This window comes from Schistocerca piceifrons, unplaced genomic scaffold (genome assembly GCF_021461385.2).
Source record: "Schistocerca piceifrons isolate TAMUIC-IGC-003096 unplaced genomic scaffold, iqSchPice1.1 HiC_scaffold_1200, whole genome shotgun sequence".
NCBI classification, from domain to species: Eukaryota; Metazoa; Arthropoda; class Insecta; order Orthoptera; family Acrididae; genus Schistocerca; species Schistocerca piceifrons.
The window spans coordinates 5,001-10,000 of NW_025727016.1; the positions used below are offsets into that span (position 1 = coordinate 5,001).

Sequence of the window (5,000 nt, forward strand, 5' to 3'; positions counted from 1 at the left end):
CGCTCGTACCACACAACATTGCCGCTAGTTTTGAGAGGCACGCGTGGTTCCGCACGCGGCGCACGGCTACGGCGAGCCGTACAGGTAGCGTGTTGCGCGACACGACACGCACATCGAAAGACATGCAGTCTAGTCGGTAATGATCCTTCCGCAGGTTCACCTACGGAAACCTTGTTACGACTTTTACTTCCTCTAAATGATCAAGTTTGGTCATCTTTCCGGTAGCATCGGCAACGACAGAGTCAATGCCGCGTACCAGTCCGAAGACCTCACTAAATCATTCAATCGGTAGTAGCGACGGGCGGTGTGTACAAAGGGCAGGGACGTAATCAACGCGAGCTTATGACTCGCGCTTACTGGGAATTCCTCGTTCATGGGGAACAATTGCAAGCCCCAATCCCTAGCACGAAGGAGGTTCAGCGGGTTACCCCGACCTTTCGGCCTAGGAAGACACGCTGATTCCTTCAGTGTAGCGCGCGTGCGGCCCAGAACATCTAAGGGCATCACAGACCTGTTATTGCTCAATCTCGTGCGGCTAGAAGCCGCCTGTCCCTCTAAGAAGAAAAGTAATCGCTGACAGCACGAAGGATGTCACGCGACTAGTTAGCAGGCTAGAGTCTCGTTCGTTATCGGAATTAACCAGACAAATCGCTCCACCAACTAAGAACGGCCATGCACCACCACCCACCGAATCAAGAAAGAGCTATCAATCTGTCAATCCTTCCGGTGTCCGGGCCTGGTGAGGTTTCCCGTGTTGAGTCAAATTAAGCCGCAGGCTCCACTCCTGGTGGTGCCCTTCCGTCAATTCCTTTAAGTTTCAGCTTTGCAACCATACTTCCCCCGGAACCCAAAAGCTTTGGTTTCCCGGAGGCTGCCCGCCGAGTCATCGGAGGAACTGCGGCGGATCGCTGGCTGGCATCGTTTATGGTTAGAACTAGGGCGGTATCTGATCGCCTTCGAACCTCTAACTTTCGTTCTTGATTAATGAAAACATACTTGGCAAATGCTTTCGCTTCTGTTCGTCTTGCGACGATCCAAGAATTTCACCTCTAACGTCGCAATACGAATGCCCCCGCCTGTCCCTATTAATCATTACCTCGGGTTCCGAAAACCAACAAAATAGAACCGAGGTCCTATTCCATTATTCCATGCACACAGTATTCAGGCGGGCTTGCCTGCTTTAAGCACTCTAATTTGTTCAAAGTAAACGTGCCGCCCACCGAGACACTCAATAAAGAGCACCCTGGTAGGATTTCAACGGGGTCCGCCTCGGGACGCACGAGCACGCACGAGGCGGTCGCACGCCTTCGGCTCGCCCCACCGGCAGGACGTCCCACGATACATGCCAGTTAAACACCGACGGGCGGTGAACCAACAGCGTGGGACACAAATCCAACTACGAGCTTTTTAACCGCAACAACTTTAATATACGCTATTGGAGCTGAATTACCGCGGCTGCTGGCACCAGACTTGCCCTCCAATAGATACTCGTTAAAGGATTTAAAGTGTACTCATTCCGATTACGGGGCCTCGGATGAGTCCCGTATCGTTATTTTTCGTCACTACCTCCCCGTGCCGGGAGTGGGTAATTGCGCGCCTGCTGCCTTCCTTGGATGTGGTAGCCGTTTCTCAGGCTCCCTCTCCGGAATCGAACCCTGATTCCCCGTTACCCGTTACAACCATGGTAGGCGCAGAACCTACCATCGACAGTTGATAAGGCAGACATTTGAAAGATGCGTCGCCGGTACGAGGACCGTGCGATCAGCCCAAAGTTATTCAGAGTCACCAAGGCAAACGGACCGGACGAGCCGACCGATTGGTTTTGATCTAATAAAAGCGTCCCTTCCATCTCTGGTCGGGACTCTGTTTGCATGTATTAGCTCTAGAATTACCACAGTTATCCAAGTAACGTGGGTACGATCTAAGGAACCATAACTGATTTAATGAGCCATTCGCGGTTTCACCTTAATGCGGCTTGTACTGAGACATGCATGGCTTAATCTTTGAGACAAGCATATGACTACTGGCAGGATCAACCAGGGAGCTGCGTCAACTAGAGCTGAGCAGCCGGCCGCCCGGGAGTGTGTCCCGGGGGCCCGCGCGAACACGCAAGCGTCCGCTCAATCATTCTGCAAACAGGAGGAGGCTGAGCTCCCCTGCACAATACACCTCGAAACCCTCTCAGGTCCCGGCGGCGCGCAGCGCCGTCCCAAGTACTTGGTCGGGTTCGAGAGAGGCGCAATCGCCCGGAGTTAGGCGAGTAGACGCTTTCGGTGCGACCACCCGTGCTCCCAACTGAGCTTGCCGCTGCCGACAGAGGCCCGGGAGCGTGCTGTCGTGGCATTGCCGGCGGGAGACAACACGCGCCACCTACGGTGACCGGCAGCTCCAACGCCAGCGCCACAGAAGGACAAAAGCCCCACTTGGGTGCCGAAGCGAACTCTCCCAGCACAGCGCACGCGCCAACACATCCGCACAGCTGCGATACAAACCACCAGCGAGAACCGCTGGGGCGACCGAGCAGCAGACGGCGTCGCGGCGCCGAGCGCCGGGCGGCGGCGCATCCTCAACGCACACAGTCCTCAATCGGACCAGCACACTGAAGATGTCCACCGCGCTTCGCACCGGGCCCGCGAGGACCTACTTTGGCCGCACGGCGCCGCGCGCAGGGTGCGCCGGCGCGCAGCTGCGACGCCTGCCGCGTCCGTCGGCCGGCGCGCCTGCCACTGGCCGCCCCCACCAGCCGGCTGTAGCGCGTGCGCCCACGCACCGCGCGGCCAGCACGCCGGGAGGCGCCCCCTCACCGGCCGGGGACGGTCCCACCCAGCCACCGCCGCGTATCGCTTCACACCCAGATGCCGTTCAGTTTCGTCGGCATGGTGGGTATCGCTGGAACAACCGGTTCGTACCTCAACCTATCGTCGCCATCACCGATTCACCCCTAGCGAGAACAACCGCACCACAACAGGTTACCATTTGTTCATTTGCGTAACTTCACCAGAAAACGCAGGCGTCCATCGCCATTTGCAACTTCAACGATTATTGCATGCCTGTGTCAGGTGTCACGCCACACTACGTCTGCCCACATACACGCAACAAAATGTGCACGCCTAGACAATACGTGGAAGGTGGCCCCCGTACGTATGCGATGTCCATTGCTCGAACGACTGTCAACCGGCCTCTGTAGCATGTCGCAGATATGGAACGCGGTGCACCATGCCATCACGGTGTGTGAGGAGAGACGACTAGGTCCGAATACATCAACAGACAGCTCATGCTGATCGCCATCCACGGCGTCCGTTCCTCCCACACGTCTCTATGGCGTACCACACTGCAATCCAGCTCTCATAGGGAGACGACACGTAGCTGCGTGCACAATATTTGCACTGTATGGTCCGCCGTTTTTGGGCGCAGTCGTTGTACGGTCACACATGTGCCACGATGTATCATTCGGTACATAAGGACGAATGTGCAGTACAGATTGTGGTTTACGCGTACGACATTAGCGGACGGTTGACACAGGCCGCACCACAACGTAGCCTGAGTACGTCGCATGCGAAGGGCATTGAACATGCAAACTTCTCACCAACCAGCTTGCGAAGGCAGGGGGGCAAGGTGGGGACGTGGGGAGGGGCGGCATGTACGTCCTGCTGCCATCCACATTACAGTGTACAGCAGGAGCATGTGGAAAGTCAGCAAGACTTGCAAGGTGTTTAACATGAAGCGATACACAGGGGAGCGGGCAGTGCGAGTAGCGAACTATATTGCGAGGGTTGCGGGTGGGCAACACTACACTAATTGAACGAGTCGTATAACAATTACAGAGCAGGTTTAGGCGACAACATGGGTTACGTTAGGGGACAACGTGGGTTACGTTAGGGGACAACGTGGGTTACTTTAGGGGACAACGTGGGTTAGGTTAAGGCACAACGTGGGTTAGGTTAAGGCACAACGTGGGTTAGGTTAAGGCACAACGTGGGTTAGGTTAAGGCACAACGTGGGTTAGGTTAAGGCACATTAACGTGGGTTAGGTTAAGGCACAACGTGGGTTAGGTTAAGGCACAACATGGGTTAGGTTAAGGCACAACATGGGTTAGGTTAAGGCACAACATGGGTTAGGTTAAGGCACAACATGGGTTAGGTTAAGGCACAACGTGGGTTAGGTTAAGGCACAACGTGGGTTAGGTTAAGGCACAACGTGGGTTAGGTTAAGGCACAACATGGGTTAGGTTAAGGCACAACATGGGTTAGGTTAAGGCACAACATGGGTTAGGTTAAGGCACAACATGGGTTAGGTTAAGGCACAACATGGGTTAGGTTAAGGCACAACATGGGTTAGGTTAAGGCACAACATGGGTTAGGTTAAGGCACAACGTGGGTTAGGTTAAGGCACAACGTGGGTTAGGTTAAGGCACAACGTGGGTTAGGTTAAGGCACAACATGGGTTAGGTTAAGGCACAACATGGGTTAGGTTAAGGCACAACATGGGTTAGGTTAAGGCACAACATGGGTTAGGTTAAGGCACAACATGGGTTAGGTTAAGGCACAACATGGGTTAGGTTAAGGCACAACATGGGTTAGGTTAAGGCACAACATGGGTTAGGTTAAGGCACAACATGGGTTAGGTTAAGGTACAACATGGGTTAGGTTAAGGTACAACATGGGTTAGGTTAAGGTACAACATGGGTTAGGTTAAGGTACAACATGGGTTAGGTTAAGGTACAACATGGGTTAGGTTAAGGTACAACATGGGTTAGGTTAAGGTACAACATGGGTTAGGTTAAGGTACAACATGGGTTAGGTTAAGGTACAACATGGGTTAGGTTAAGGTACAACATGGGTTAGGTTAAGGTACAACATAGGTTAGGTTAAGGTACAACATAGGTTAGGTTAAGGTACAACATAGGTTAGGTTAAGGTACAACATAGGTTAGGTTAAGGTACAACATAGGTTAGGTTAAGGTACAACATAGGTTAGGTTAAGGTACAACATAGGTTAGG

At 53.6% G+C, this 5,000-nt stretch overlaps 1 non-coding gene across 1 annotated transcript; it reads right to left on the minus strand.

The window, feature by feature from the left end:
* Positions 1-137: 137 nt before the first annotated feature.
* LOC124729299 lies at positions 138-2,043 on the minus strand. Its single transcript, XR_007007596.1, has one exon. It is a non-coding gene; the product is annotated as a small subunit ribosomal RNA (ribosomal RNA).
* Between the last annotated feature and the right edge of the window lie 2,957 nt (positions 2,044-5,000).